Here is a 16,754-nt window from a genome sequence, read left to right on the forward strand (position 1 = left end):
GGGCAGGCATTCCGCATGGGGGAAACTGCTGAGGGGAAGGCAGCTCAGTCGCTGGCTCCTCTCAGCACAATGAGAGATTTGTTAACAATAGCTGAGCGCAGCTCTTCTTAACGTGTGTTTTTCCCCAGGTCCTGGGAAATCGCCTTTCTCCTGGCCGGGGGGTGGGTGGGTGGGGTGGTGGAAGGAGAGGCAACGAGGAGCAGAATTGGCGGGAAGCGCAGGATCACGGCGCAGTCTGCCCGTTCTGCGGGGAAGGGGGCGGGAAGCCGGTCCACGTGTCGCGGCCGGGGGAGACGAGCGGAGGGCGCCGCGGAATGGGGCCGCCTTTCTTCGCCGCGCGTCCCCTCCCCTGCCGAGGCTGAAGACTCGTGCTCTGGTGAGTCACCGGCAGGTCAGGACTGCCGCGCAGGAAGGGAGGGGCGCACAGGGGCCGTGGCGGGTTTGCCGCTGGGAAGCGACACAGGAGCGGGCGAAAGAGAAGGGCGGGGAGGGGGAGAGAAAACGACCCCCGGGGCCAAGCCCGGTCCGCAAGTGCTCTCAGGCAGCGCCGGCGGCGTCTGCACTTCCTCCTTCTCTCCAGGTGGCTGGCTTGCAGGGCAGCGGCAGCGGCTTCGTGCTGCTGGTGGGACCGTAAACGAAGGAATCCAGATGTGGAGAACCCAGCTGCGCCCTTGCCTTCTCAGCACAAGGTACGGCCGAAAATCCCTAGAAAGATCCCTGGAGTGTGTGCGTGCGTGCGTGTGAGCGTTGCGAATGCAAACCGGCGTGAAGGGGAAGAATGCCGTTGCGGTGCACCAGCCGCTTGCTCTTTTTCGTCGCCTGACACAGCCCAGTCTTGTATGTTCCTATGCTAGGTTTGACTCGCGGAATGAGTGTGCACAGCCTTCCGTGGACACTCCGCTTGCGGCGTTAGTTGATTTCTTCTGGGAGCCCGTGAGCGATCCACGGCTCTCGCGTTCGATGCCAAGGAGTAAATACGAAGGTGAGTGCCTCTGAGCATAGGCAGAGTTCATTCCCCTCTCCTGTCTGACACCAGGGCTTCTTTTAGATCAAAGGATATGCTTAGTGGGCAGGTTTGAATTCTGGTATCTTCCGCTTCAGCCTGTCCGAGGGAATATGTGTTTTAAAATAGTGGGAACGGGATTGTTCCCTTCTGAACGACCACCGCTGTTTCTCTGGTTGCTGATGCCTTACGCACAGTAGGCTGTGGCTGTTGATTTCTAAGGAAACCAGCGGCTGGAACTTTTTGGCAGGCTCTGCTCTGGAAAAATGCCTGGACTCGGCTGGAATCTCTGGGCCAGGAATCAGTTCTGGATCATATGCAGTGGCACAATAGGAGAAAATCTCTTCAGTTTTGGTGATGGGTGTGTTTCTCTCACCCTGTGTGAAAGGGGCTTAGTCCTGCAGGGCTGAGGCTAAGGGGCGTGGCTTCTAAATCAGGTGGGGGAGCAGCCAGGTCGTTTTAACAATTAGTCATCAGAGATCAGTGCAGCTTTCTTGAACATATGGTTGTTGCTTGGAACACTCCTACAGCACAGCTCCATGCAAGACTACAGATTTGGGGTTTCATTGGGCTAGACTGGAGTGACTGCATAGGATTGTATTGCTGCAGTGGAGTACTAGGAAAAGTTCCTCCAGTTTAAGCTAACTGAAACCAAACATTCCTAATCTGCCAAATCTAGGGTGATTTCTGTTCACATGAAGTCATAATTTAGCAGGTGTAAGGCTATATTCAGTGTCTGTCTGTCTATGTCAAGGTTCAAGTTTTTAATGTGCTAGCTAATACTAAATGAGACTGCCTCTGAGCATAGGTAGAATTACCCAGGAAACCATAGTGTGGTCTTCACTTGTTCCTGCTTATTTTTAAAAATTGCCTGCAGTGTTGAAATACGATGTAATGGCTTTGATTTCTGATTGAATTATAGTGGAAGGGAAACTGTTGGATCTGTTCATGTGGAGTTAAGAGGACATGCTGAGTTCTTGGGGAAGAAGCCAAATCTCTTTTTCTATGAGATGATTGAAAGGAGATCCTGGATGATTCAGGAGTGACTCTCCCCAGGAGAAGTGGAAGAGGGGGAGGCAACACACAGAGAGAAAGGTCTGTAGGGCTGCTTACAGAGGCCTTTTGGCAACCTGCAATGTGACTCAGCCTGATGGTAGGAAAGAAAGCTAGCAAAGGAGGTGCCTGATTCAACACACACATTTTCAGTCAGCCTTACCCAGAGGGAGAGGGTTTTTTCAACCTGCCTTCAGGTAACTGCTTAACCACCAGGTTTCCTGAAACAGCACCTTTAGTCTTGAGAAATATAGTTTGGCAACAGTTTGTGAATGTGTCCTGCTCTTAGTCTGGTATGTACAGAGGCGTATTGGGGGGGGGGGGACGGCGCCTGGGGACAACACCTGCTCTTGGCCCCAGTACTCAGGGGTGGGGTTTGGTGGTGGCTCAGACAGGCACCACAGTGGCAGGCTGGCTCCTGGGCTGGTCTGCTGCTGCAGCACCTGTCCGAGCTACCCCCCCTGAGCCGCCCTCCCACCTCCCTGCAGGTCGCCATCTGCCCTCTCCAGGCCCTGGCAGAAGCTGGCCTGCAGGGAGGTGGAGTGGGGGTAGGGTGCCATGGTGGGCGGCTCGGAAGCCAACCCTCCACCACAGTGCCCATCCGAGACATCCTCACCCTCGAGGGCCTGGCGAGAGAAGGAGACGGATTGGACAGGCGCCGCAGCAGCAGGCCGGCTCCTGTCAGCCGGCTGGCTCTGTCTTTAAGTGTCTCCCCTTCCCTGACCCAGCTCTTCTGAGTTGTGCTGGCGTGGAAAAGGAGGGGGGTGGGGGTGATTTCGCAACTCCCACCATTGCGCCCGGAGTGATTTAACACACACCCCGTCCCCATGGGTGGTACTCCCCTGGGTATGTATAAAACCCTGAGTATAGTTGGTGGGTTTCTGAGGAGGAAAACATCTTTATCTGCCCTTTATAAGAAGGGATTGGATTTATTTCCTGTTACACACTTTGTGGCTAGACTACCAGAAGCCCCTGGGTTTCATGCTAGTAGTCTTCTTGGATTACAGTCCACTCTTGAATTCCATCAGTCAGACTTAAAACATGAATTTATATCTCATATTGTTACTCCAGGATAGTCCCATAGACATCTACACTGATTCTGTGGCAGTATTCTTAATAGTACATGATATGTGGCTTGCAGCCAAAATATTTATATTGCCAAACTGCTGTACTCAAGTTGATCTACCTTTGCAAGTGGAATTTAACAGTACTGTGGCAAGAAAAATTGTAAGAATGTCACAATTTATTAAGACCTAGTTCAGTCTCTCGAGAGGCTAAGGTTAGTGCACATGTTAGTAAAATGTATGCTGGTTTGCATTTCTCTGGCTCGTTCTAGATTAATCTTTTGTTTGAGCAAAATATTATCAGACTTTCAGATAGAGGAACTTTCTCAGAACAGAAAGAAACACAACCCAAAAACTAGCAGTTGCCAAACCTGGAAGCTTCAAGTGGAGACATGCTTGTGAATAGTTTAGAAAACTTTAACAGCAGCAGAAAATGCTGTCTCCTAAATTAGTGTGTGTAGGGTGATAAATAGCATTAAAAACTTATTTTTAAAATCATTTTAAAGGGAAAAAATGCCATGAAACATCTACCCTCTATATTAAAATCCATGTTTTGAAGCCTGGTGAATTCTGCTGGCAACTTAGGTGCAGTTTTGCTTATGTTTGCAGTGCTCATTAAAGACAAGGAGGTTATTTTGGTCAATGCAAGTGTGCTGGTTAGTTCGGTATATGGAACACAACTACAGTATTCTTGCTTATGAAAGTACTGGTCTCAGGTCATTTTATTGCACTCAATTGGATGCTGCACTTGATTTTTATATACTAAGTTGACTTTTTCAGCACATTTTTTGTGCTGAAAAAGCCCCCCTCAACTTAAACACGAGTGAGGTGTATTTTTAAAAATATTTTAGGGTTTTTACTTTGTCGGCCGCCAGGGGGCACAGTTTTTAGGCTAGCTGCACTAAAATTTCAGGGATTTTTCAAGAGACTCTCCTGATGATACCACCCAATTTTGGTAAAGTTTGGTTCAGGGGGTCCAAAGTTGTGGACCCCCAAATTGGGTGCCCCATCCCCCAATGTTTCCAATGGGAGCTAATAGTAGATGGGGCTACATTTTGAGAGTCCATAACTTTGGACCCCTTGAACCAAACTTCACCAAACCTGGGTGGTATCATCAGAATAATCTCTTGATGATACCACACAGGTTTGGTGATGTTTGGTTCAGGGGGTCCAAAGTTACGGACCCCCAAAATGGGTTCTCCCATCCCCCATTGTTTCCAATGGAAGCTAGTAGTAGATGGGGCTACCAATTTGAGGGTCCATAACTTTGGACCCTCTGAACCGAACTTCACCAAACCTGGGTGGTATCATCAGGAGGGGCTCCTAAAGATACTCTGAAATGTTGGTACTGCTACCATAAACATTCCTCCCCTGACCCAAAATCCACTTTTGAAGGATTTTAACTCTTGGGTTTTAGCTTGGTTGCTGATTGAGCTAAGGTTTTTGTACTTTTAAAGTTATTGTTGAGACTATATTGTTTTTGTTGACCCTCTTTTCCACTTACAGAGCTAGTTTACTGTTTTTCTTTGAAATAAATATTCAAAAACATTTAACCTACTGATTCCTCAATTAATGTAATTTATTGGTATCTATTTTTATTTTTGAAATTTTACCAGTAGCTGCTGCATTTCCCACCCTCAACTTATACATGAGTCAATAAGTTTTCCCAGTTTTTTGTGGTAAAATTAAGTGCTTCGACTTATGTGCCGGTAGACTTATACATGAGTAGATACGGTATTTATTAAATCTTGGTTTATAATCTGTAGCAGCCAACAGTTCACAGCAGGAACATCAATGGTGGTGGAAGAGAAGGGCTTACACCCTAAAGATCTGACTCCAAACACAATTACTTGGAAAATAATTTCAGTGAAATCTATGCTATTTACATCTTAGAAGTGTATATTTGGAAGAGATGGGGAACAAAGGAAAAGACTGAGTTCAAACTGGTATAGAAGTGATTGTATTTTTAATGTGTAACTGTTTATAGTTATAGCAGTAAATAGGTACAACACAGCGTTCATATTGTATGAGCTATTGCTCTGTAATATTGATGTGTGAAGGTTGTGTATGTGCTTTATATGAAGCATGTTTCAGCAGGTATGTGCTAACAGCTGCCTGCCCCTTTCCCATTCTTTCCTCTGATAACGTGTTTGATAAACATGATCATCTGCTACCTTGAGGATGTTTCATCAAGTTTTCCTGACTAGGCTGTTCTGAGAAACAGGATTTGGAAACCATCATTCACATTTTTGTAGGCTTGAGTCAGTCGTTGGGTCCTATTTCAGTCTTTCCCCTGAAAGTATTCAGAAGCTACAGCTACTTCCGAAAATGGCTGCCATCTTTTCACTAGGGTAGCCATCTGTGATTGTTCAACACTGATGCTATGAAAGTTGCTCTGGCTGAATGTTAGTTTTTGAGGTCAAGTTAAAAGTTTTTAAAAAATTAAAGCCCTGTGCATCTGGTTTTGGTCTATCTTAGAGAATGCATGGCCATTTATCAGTATGTCCTTTAAGATTAGCAACAGAGGCCCTGGCTGCCCACCTTGTTGTTAGGATGTGTTACTTCTGGACCGTCTTACCCCATATGTCCTGGTTCAGCCTCTGCACTCGGCGGAGGCCAATTTACTGGTGGTCCCCAGCCCCTCAATGATGCAGCTGGCCTCCACTCGGGCCAGAGCCTTTATGGCTCTGGCCCCGGCCTGGCGGAACTCTCTTCCTCCAGCTGTCCGGGCCCTTGGTGAATTCCACAGGGCCTGTAAGACTGAGTTGTTTCACCAGGCCTTTGGAGGGACCAGCTGCTGATGTGGCACCCTTTGGTAGTCCCCCTTCTGGTGGTCCCCATAACATCTGAGGGACCTACCACCCCACACCGGCGGAGGGTTTAGTGACTGGATGCAAGAAACTGTATTTTGGAATGCTGTGTTTTATGGGGGTTTTTTTGTTTAATTCTAATAGAGCCGTAAGTTCTTATATTGTACATTGTTGATGTTTTAAATTGTGCTCTACTTATATGATGTGAACCACCCAGAGCCCTTCAGGGGAGGACGGTATACACAATAAATAAAAAATCATCATCATCGTCATCATCATCATCTGTGGATGTGGGGCTTCATGGTAATTGCATGGGATTTTTGAAACTCCCTATCCAGGGATGCCTACCTAGGTACATTTTTGTAGGTTTTGTGGAGACTAGTGACAGCTGTACTTCTTGGTCCCCTTTCTGTCTGACAGTGACAGATTATCTGGTTTTCTGCTTGTTTATATGTTTGAATTTGTATGAAATGAACCACTTTCATTTGGGGAAAAAAGCAGAAAATGGTGTTATAAATAAATGTTATACTAGTTGTAGTGTGCCATTTGCAAGTAGTGCTTGCTGACATATTAAGCAAGCATAGGTAATTATCACTCAGACTCTGCATTTCCACTGTGCCAGTTTTTCTCCTAGAGAGTTCTATGTTTTTCCTTAGTAATTATTTTAAAAGTTTTTATAATTCATACGTAATAGCTGACACAAGCATGTTAGCAGAAACCTTTTTAAAACCAATTTCTTCACCTAAGGGAATTACGGCGTAAATGACACTTTAAAGACAAGAATAATTAAATGACCTTTCTCCGCTTTTTTCCTATAGAACTTAAGAGCAGTTCTACATTGAGCTGTTTAAAATCCAAGGATTCTCATTAGTTGGTGAATCTTTGACCTTGCAGTGTTCTCTTGTTTCAGATACTTTTTAAGAAATCAAATCAGCATTGCAGTCTAATTTCTAGAGGCAACTTTATGAAGAGCATGTGTGCAAAATTGTTTATTCTAGAGTTAACAAATATTTGGAATTGTTTGTTTATTCATCTCCAGGAAAACTTTTGTATTATAGAGGATAACAGTTAGTCTTGCTATTTTTAAAAAGAAGTAATACCTGAGGCTGTGGGACCAATATTATCCTGGACACAACCCTGCAATCATGGAAATGCTTTTGGTTTAGAGATACACACATCCATGGGAATTTTGCATGTTGTTCTTTTACTTGTGAGGACACTGGAAACCATTGATTTCCTTGGGTCATAGATCAGAGGGTTCTAGTTACAATAAAAATCTGAGCTGTACTGTGGAAATGACATTTGTATACAGTTTTATAAGGTCCCATAACTAAATACAGTGCCAGTGTAAAAACTTAGCTTTTTTATTCTAAATGAGTGGTGATCTAGAAAGGCAATATTAAAGAGGAATGTTAAGCAGTATTTATTACATTGGATCGTTGCTAAAGAAACCCCTACTTCCTACAAAGAGCCCTCTATGCAATGGACGGTTGATATCTAGTATTTGGAATCAAGGCTAGTTTCTTGCATATGGTCATGTGTTATGTCCCAAAGGGTTTTAAAGGTAATAAGCAGCCCCCTGAATTGAATCCAAAAGTAAATCAGTAGCCAGTGTAGCTCTTTCTTTATGTTTTATGCAATGATATTATTTTACCCTAGTCAACAAATGAGCACCAGATAAAGCATCTGAATTGCATGGGTTGTAGCCTGTAGAGTGTATTATGAATCCATTCTAGAGGTTATGGTGTCATAAATTACTGTAGTTGATCAGCTGAATCTAGAAGGGAGGACAGTTTATTAACCAAATACAGTTACTATATCTATACTCTTAAAAAAACAACAATCTGTCTAAGAATCTTTATGTATTCAAAAGATGTTAGTTCAGGCCATCAAAAACAAGACTGTCAGCACCAGTAGAACATCAGCTGTACTGATCAGCAGTGCCTCTGTCTGGATTGGGGGGGGGGGGAACCATTCAGTAACTTATAACTTTCTGGTTGTAACTAGAGGGAAAAAAGGCTGGCGAGAGAGTGGGAACTTTTCAGTGAGACATGGAAAAACTAAAGAAGGAGAGAAAGAGTTACGTGCATAGGCGGACTCTGTCTTGGTGCTGCTGCTTCAGCAGCCCAACCTCTTGCTCAGCCTGCTGTGGTTCCTCATTGTGCTCTGCCTGGTGCATGATCCCCTTGATGGCAACCCCTTAACCACCATTTGCCACCTTCACATCTCCTAATCCCCCTCCCCCTGTGTGCCTCCTCAGATTCCTCTCTGACTCATCTGGCAGAGAAGACAGAGAGAGGCCCCTCCACTCAAATACTTGATACCAGGAGGCATCTTGTGTCTGTTCCTCTTGAAATATAAAACTCTTTGTTCTAACAGTTTCTCCCTGTGAGTAATAATTTTTATGGATCCATATGGTTGTTATAATGTTTTTAATTTCCTTCCTCATAAAGTCAGTAATGTGTCAGTTAAATCTTATTTCTTATCACAATGCAGGCTTTGGTTAAAGTCTACTCTGGAGGTGTTAAAGGCAGTAACAATATTCAGTGTTAAGCATTCTGTGCAAACAACTATTGACTAGCACTTGCCCTTTTATGCATGGTGGTTCTTATCCAATGGTAAAAAGTCTTAGTTGGAAATTAGGGGTACTTTCACAGTTTGTACCATGTGCCATGTTAAGCCCTTTGCACTGTATTGAGGTTGAAAAGAAGGCTGTTTCATGAGATTTACCTGCAATGATATTTCCGCTTTGTAGAGAAAAGAACACCCTGTCGTGCGTGATGAATGCAACTACTTGTGTTAGCCCAGTGAACAAAACATAATGTTTGACTACAAATTATAAGCATACACATTTTCCTAAGTAGAATAATATTTCTCTAGGAAAATCAAAATGTGTGAAGTGGCTCCTAGAAGAAGCAACTTCAATGCTTAATTTAAGGCAGGGTTTTGATGTGTATTTTGGAAACGAAGACCTGACTCTGGAAACAGTATCCATGTCATACTTTAGTTGATTTCCCCCCCAATTCATATATATGTTGATTGATAATCAAGTAAAATACACCCTGATTGTTACTAGAGTGAGAATCTTATGTGAGATTAGAGGGACTGATGCAGAAGAGAGTGCTTGAAGGCTGCAATGTAGTGTTCATTTGCATAGGCTTTGTACTTTGGAATGTCACATACACGGGGTTCATAGTAGGATGTGATGTTTCTTAGAATCATTGATAGACTTATAGAGTTGGAAGAGACCACAAGGGCCATCAAGTCCAACCCCCTGCCATGCAGGAACACACAATCCAAGAATTCCTGACATATGATCATACAGGCTTTTTTTTTAAAACCATCAAAGAAAGAGACTCCACCACTCTCCAAGGCAGTGAATTCGACTGTCGAACAGCCCTGAGAGTCAGAAAGTTCTTCCTAACGTTTCAGTGGAATCTCTTTTCCTGCACCTTGAATCTATTACTCTGTGTCCTAGTCTCTGATGCAGCAGAAAACAAGCTTGCTCCCTCTTCAACATGACATCCCTTCAAATATTTTGAACATAGCTATCATGTCTTCCCTTAGCCTTCAATTTTCCAGACTAAACATCCCCAGCTCCCTAAGTCTCTCTTTGTAGGGCATGGATTCCAGACCTTTTACCATTCTGGTTGCCCTCCTCTGGACCCATCCCAGCTTGTCAATATCCTTCTTAAATTGCGGTTCTCAGAAATGAACACAGTACTCTAGGTGAGGTCTGACCAATGCAGAGTAGAGTGGTACGTTTACTTCCCTTGATCTAGACACTATACTCTTATTGATGCATTCCAGAATTGTATTGGCTTTCTTGGCTGCCGTATCACACTGCTGACTCATGTTCAGTTTGTGGTCTACTAAGACTGTCAGATCCCTTTCACATGTAGTGTTGTCACCCATCCTATATCTGTGTATTTCATTTTTTCTGCCTATGGGTAGAATCTTACATTTATCTCTGTTGAAATCCATTTTGTTAGTTTTGCCTCTAATCTGTCCAGATCATTTTAAATCCTGCCCCTGTCCTCCAGGGTATTAGCTACCCCTCCTAATTTAGAATCATCTGCAATTTTGATTAACATGCCCTCTGTTTCATTATCTCATTGATAAAAACATATTGAATAGCACACTGGGCCCAGGACAGAACCCTGTGGCACTCCACTACTCACTTCTCTCATGGATGAAAATGAGCCATTGATGAGTAGTGTTTCTCCAGTCAACCAATTACAAATCCAGTTACATTGTCTAGTTCACAACTTTCCAGCTTATTTGCAAGAATATCATGGGGCACCTTGTCAAAGGCCTTACTAAAATCAAGGTATGCTATGTCTTGGTTTCTCAAAGATATCTTATCCACTGTATAAAATGGAATGCTGAACTTGATGGGGTCTAGAGTCATAGTTGGCCTAGGGTGGGTCGACCTGGATGGGCCACTGTAACAAGTACATTTGGACTTGTGAATCACCATATCAAAAAATTTGTAAACTACTGCACTAGATGACCACATTCAGACACTGATTTGTAACAGAGACATGTGTTTGGTGGCCTGGTTAATGAAGCATATAGTTAGGGACACATATTCTAACAGTACATAATTGGCTAAGGGTTCAAATGAAGCAATGACAAACCTTTAGCCAATTACCATACAGGACACACAGGGGCCCAAGCCCTGTACGTCCTACACTCCCATTGACCGTTGTCAGGCTGCAGAGCAGCTGCTCCACAGCCTGGTAAAGGCCTTCCCCACCTTCCCTTTCCCCCCACCCCTAGAATTTCCCAGTCGGGCCCTCCATGGCTCCATTCTACCCACCAAAGCAACGCCGGGCCTATAAAAGGCCCAGTGTTCCCCCACCCACCCCCTGCCCCCCAGAGCAATTTTGGGACTTCAAAAGGCCCAGTGTTCCCCTCCTCACCTTCCCCCTCCCCAAAGCGACTCTCAGCCCTCCCCCACATCCCTCCCTCCCAGACCAGCCCTGCGGAGCCACTGTTCTGCAGGCCCGGCAAAGCCCTGTTCTGCAGGCCTTCCCATCCACCCAAATTCTACCTTCCTCCACCCTAACCCACACTTTTTCACCCTCTCCCATCCCAAACCTCACCTTTCCACCCTCTCCCACCCCTACCCACACATTCCAAGCCTCCCACACTCCTACCCACACCTTTCAACCCTCCCCCTAACCCATACCTTCTCACCCTTCACCACCCCAACCCTCACCTTGCCACTCTCCCCCACCAGAACCTTAACCTTTCTAGCCTCCATTCAACTAAAGTCACTCTATTCCCTCCTACCCCAATCCACCATCCCAAGGCTCACCTTGCCACCCTCCCCTCTACAGCCTCCCCACCCCTTAGCCGCAGACCCAGAACCAGGTAAGTGTCATGCTGGAAGCAGGGGTGGGGGCGGGAGGGACACTAAAGCCCCACTAAAGCCCATTTTCTGGGGAGATGCTTCCTCTTTGACCCTTTGTCAGGGCCCATTGCATTTCTCCTGCAGTGGGTTTTGCTGCTAGTGAACACATAATGCTTCAAGGCCAGCATTGTCTACTCTGTCTAGAAGCAGCTCTCTATGGTCTCAGGTAGAAGTATTTGACATAACTCGATTCTTTCGACTGGAGATTCCATAGACTGAATGCCGATCCATCTGTATGCAAAGCCATAGCTCTGTCATTGAGCCACAGTCCCAACCCAACCCCAAAGACCTTGTTGATCTTATTTAATGGCTTTGTGGTGTAAATGGTGACCCAGTGTTCCCCCACCCACTTTGGAATGTGGGGGAACATGAAAGAAGAAAACCCTTGGGCATGATAAGTTAAGATGTCAGACAACTGATTGTGTATCTCCAATGGCAACTATCTATGTCTTATCATACATAGACAGACAAAACATTTGTAGCTTCTTTCCCTTTTCCAAATGCTGTAATGAAATACAGTGAACTGTAGTATCAAAGAGTGCTGATAGATTTAATTAAGTCAGCAAAGATAATAACTTTCATCTATCCATTCAATGTAACTAATGCTATCTGTGTCCCATAGCACAACCAGACCTGAAATCTGATTGAAATTGGTCAGGGGCAGAAGTGTCATTATGTTATGTCTGGAATTGTTTTGCAGCCAGCTGCTTATCATTGCCCCATACTGGCAAGTTGGTAATTGATAAGTGTGACAGAAGCCTGTAATTAACAAAAGCCTATCCTCATTCTGGAAGATTGTTTTTTAAATGTTCTTAAATTCACAGGCCTCTGTGCGGGTGCTAGGAAAAAGGTGATCTATAAATCCAAACTATTTGTCTTCTTCTTAATTCACTAAGAAGGCCAAGGATTGGTCTGGCAAATGGAACTTTCAAAATTGCCATTAAAGCAAAGCAGTGCTAAACTATCCAAGCAACAGTGACAAGAAGGAATTGGATCCACTGTAAAAGCATGGCCCATGACTCACAATGGGCCGCTGTTGGTACCTGGGGGGTGGGGAAAGAGAGACAGGCTTCATGCCAACCCTTGGTGCCATCGTGGGCAGGGTTGCCTTGGCGAGCTGGCGCTGGCTGGTGAGATAACTGGGTGGGGTGGAGCAACAGCTGCCTGCCATTTAAGGCCTAACAGGATGGTCCTTCCCCTCTTCTGCTCAGTTTCTTTTGACTTCTTGCATCGCTTTCTCCTGGTTGGACCATGTGGCTTGGAACTTCCAGCCCTCCGTTCAGCAGTGCGAACCTTTACACCAGTCCAAGAAAGTGGTGGTACAGGAGCAGGCCTCCAGCGCTGCAATGGCTTCTTGGAGTGGCTTCATTTGGGGAAGCAGGAGGCTCAAACCAGGTCTTGGGCAGCATGGGAGCAATGACTCAGAGGGCCTGCTTCAGTAGGCTCTTCAGTATTGGGCACAGGATGCTGCAGGAGTGGATGGTGCCAGCAAAAGGTTCAGAGTGCCCCAGCAGAGGGAGGGAGCCTCGGGGGTGGGGTGAGCTGGCAGCAGCAGCAGCAGCCACCACCAGATCAGGGATGCCAGGGAGCCATCTGCAGCAGGGGGTGCGCCAGGGATGACCTCTCGGAGGTGAGGCACTAAGAGCAGTGTTGACTTCTCGGCCAAGCAGAGGGCTGAGCCAGCAGCAGTGAGCTCCGGTAGCTCCAGTGAGGATGGTGGTGGCTTTCACGCAAGGGGAGGACCTTGCCCTCCCCAGCCCTCATTTCTTCCAGGCAGGTACTCACTTGGGCTGTGGGAGCGAGCTACACTGGCACGGGAGTGGGAGGCAACCCAGCCAAGGCTCACAGGTCAGCTGGATCCTATGGCCCCTTTTGCATCCTGCAGCCCCAGATCAAGGGGAAGGGCCTGCTTTACCCCCTTTCCTATGCCCATTCACCAGTTTGCTGGCTTCCTGCCATGGGAAGGCTGCTGCTAATTGCCAAAGCACTGATTTTAGGCCTCTACAGGGAGCTTTGCTGCACAGCGTGGAAGGCTTGAGAGCTCCAGGCATCATCCACGTCACTCCAGGCTGGACACAGGAGGTCATGTAGAGGTCACTGGACACACTGTTGATCCTCCAGCAGTTCATTCCAGTTCTCTTAGCATGTATGAATCCACCATAAACCTGGTGTTCACAGTTTAATGAATGACATAAATTTTGTTGGCAAGGAATCTAGAAGACTAGGACAACAGACCAGGAACCATCCTAAATAGTTTTGGTGAATGGGAAACAACTGATGAACTACTAATGTACAAAAGGTGAGGTTTGTGTGGAGGTGTTGCAAATGCTCATTTGGACTCACCCAAGTTATTTGGTGACTTTTCTCTATAGAAATCTGCTTCCATCTGTGCTGAAGAAATCCCTATTCTAAATATTTGGTTGTGATTTTCTTTTTCCAGTATACACCAGTAATCTGTAGCCCTGTTCACGTGTTACAGTGAACTCATGGTCATGTACATGTGTAAGAAAGAGCCAACATGTATTCATTTTGCAGGTGAAACACAGAACAAGTGCCTGGATACATAACACATTTTTGTCAAACATTCAGCTGTGCATTTGTTGAATGTAGTGTGAGAAGTATTCAACAAAGTATTTAAAAAATCAAGTGTATACTGCATGGATTGTACATATATTCACTGTAGTTTTTGAATGGGGCTATTGTGGGTTGGGGGCATGTATTTTAAACTAGTTCTTATGTCATATCCTTCACTTAAGTATGAACCCTACCAACATTTAGGGCTTGTGGATCTTTGTATCTTCTTCATGTTGAAAGTGCCACTTCAGATTCAGAGTCCTTTATTAGGCATATAAGGAAGTTCCACTTTAAAATCCTAGGGTGCTATCTTGGGATGTAAAGGTTTTATTTTCTTCATTCTGTTTCCTTCTTAGGAATGTCTGCTCTGCTCAACAGCACCAGTCTGCTTAAATGTGCCTTGGTTGCATTTTTGCTTCAGATAAGTCGATTCAGCTCAATAAATTTTAAAAAAATTAAGCCTCACTACAGAATATTTGACATTTATTGAAATTCATTCTTTACTGTTGAGCTCATTGCTTTCAGAAATATTGAAAATACTAAGGGGGTTGCAGATGCAATTTGATTAAATCTGCAGTTGTTACTATTCACCTTCTGGAAATTGATTCCCCTTCTCTCCTCTGAGTTGCGTACTGATTGAGAATGTGCGCTCAGTTGAATTGGTCACATTTGTGTCCCTTCCCCCCACCTGTGAAAGTTTTAACAAGTGATAAAATGCACTGGCAACTTAGCCAAGTTCTGTCCTGCTTGGAAAAAGCTGTTTGTCTGAAATGGCATGATGACACATCTTTATAATCCATTGTATGAAGGAACAAAATACCTTCTTATTGTAGACATTTCCTGTTTTCTGTGTACACTGCAGCTAGAACCAAACCTTCCTTCCCAAGCATGTTAACTGTTATGAATCTCAAGGTAGTTAAATGAAATAGGAACTTCCTTATACATGTCTTGGCAAATTCAAGACAAATTGAGTTCCTCCCCCTCTATTTTGGCTTCTCTCTCTCTTGTTCTTCTGAGGTTTGTCAGTCTTCCTCCTCAAGTTTCTTTTAGATGTACAGATATTTCTACAACCCTGCTTCTTCAACCCCACTTCACCTCTTACTTGAACTCTGATACCAAAATATTGAAGCAGGCTGTTGCTCACCCTTCCAAATCTGATGTAACTGAGATCCCTGCTGTACTGCAGAGCTGTTTTTCTTCCTTGTAGTATCAGAGACTCCTGTTCTTCCTTCATTCTTACAGTTTCTTAACTGGCTCTATAGGTAGCAAGATGGCACAGGTGAAGGCATGTTCCTTCTGTCTTCAGCAGAATGGGACCAGAATAGATGCCTGAGGGCCACATAATTGTAAATAAATCCTACACATTGTGAAATAACACTTGAAGAAGAAAGCTGCATTTGTAGCCTAGGTTTAGTGCTGGCCCTAAGCACTTTTTCATGCAAAATGAAAAGGCCTGATATCACTGTACTTCCCCCTGGTTGGAGTGTATTATTAAAATGACACAGAGGTAGGAGACTGAAAGGTACGAAAATGATCCTAACTCTACCCTGAATTGTGTTGCCTGAAGCAGTTGGATCACGTTGCTTCATGATAAGCCTGGCCCTCATACAGAACCATAACACACTTCTGCAAGTCACAGTATTGCATGCATATAAATAAGGATTAACTTACACATGATAATAATGTTTGTCACAACAGCAATAAGAATCTTCCCTTTTCTAAAAAGCAATGTCTGGACTATGGTCAAATGCAAACAATCTTTGACAGTAGTTTTGGCTGTGATCAGCATGTTTTTTTTAATTAAAAAAAGCTCACAGGGAAATCCTGCTGTACAATTCTGTTGTATTTATTGAAAAATATTTTTATGGGCTTTGGCATGAAATCTGTGCTTATTTTAAACAATGCTGCCCCCCCCTCTCTCCCCCCTCCCCCTTCCTTTACTGGGAATCTGCTGATCATGTGTATTCTCTACAGCACTGTATCATGGTAGCAATGCTAAATTGTACTTGCTGAACATATCTTTTTTGTCTTTAGCTCCAAAACATGACAGTTCTACAGAGAGAGATAATGGATGTCTCTTGTTACAGATCATCCCAGTTGTTAGTGAAATGTTCATTCATACTGAAAGGTGGCAGCAGATGACTGCATGTCATAAACTGATTGATTAATATTTTTCCGAATGTCTTAACTCTGAATAATAGCCCACTAGATAATTCTCCTTTCCCCCCTAAAATTCCAAAGGAATGCTAAATAATAAGTTTTGACTTTAATACAGAAATTATCACATCCCTTGATATTTTTCCTCTTTGCTTTTTTCCAGAATTTATTTTTTAGAAAATGAAGTTTCAGCAATTGTTTGAGTGTTCTGTTATCTGAAGCATGCATATTTTAAACTCTTAATTGTCCAAACTTGGTGTGTAACTAACTGCTGGCTAGTCCTCTGGAAAGCAAGAGCTATGCCAACTGAACTCCTGTTTGGTATAATCTTCTGAACATCCAGATGCTTTTATGCCTCACAGGCTTTCTGTATTAAAACTGATTGTAAATACACAGTAATATTTGTGTGTGACAGTAAGCCATGAAAATAAGACTAGTGTGGTAGAATTTTTCATTAACTATCACACCAAAACTGTTAGTGCCATTATTGCAAAACCTAACATCACACCAACTCAGAGGCCGTTTCCGCACGGGCATAAAATGACGGCCTGGAGATGGTAAAAACGCCGTCTCCAGGCCGCCATTTTGGTAATAGGGGGCGCAGCGTTGCAGCCGCAGCTATCGGCCGCTTCTCTCTCGCGAGACCGCCTTCGCCGTTCAGCTCTGCCAAGCTG

General features: G+C 44.4%; 1 protein-coding gene across 3 annotated transcripts in view; it reads left to right on the forward strand.

Moving 5' to 3' along the window:
- Positions 1 to 271: 271 nt before the first annotated feature.
- The window catches only part of MET (MET proto-oncogene, receptor tyrosine kinase), a 127,633-nt gene continuing 111,150 nt past the window's right edge, over positions 272 to 16,754 (forward strand). The window contains exons 1-2 of one of the 3 annotated variants that reach the window (XR_007244835.1): positions 272 to 376; positions 581 to 689. The gene's annotated coding sequence lies outside the window, so the exon portion shown is untranslated. Of the gene's footprint in view, positions 377 to 454; positions 690 to 16,754 lie in introns of those variants that run through there. The other 2 variants (XM_048500644.1, XM_048500645.1) reach the window with 2 other exon arrangements.

This window comes from Sphaerodactylus townsendi, linkage group LG06, assembly GCF_021028975.2.
Source record: "Sphaerodactylus townsendi isolate TG3544 linkage group LG06, MPM_Stown_v2.3, whole genome shotgun sequence".
NCBI classification, from domain to species: Eukaryota; Metazoa; Chordata; class Lepidosauria; order Squamata; family Sphaerodactylidae; genus Sphaerodactylus; species Sphaerodactylus townsendi.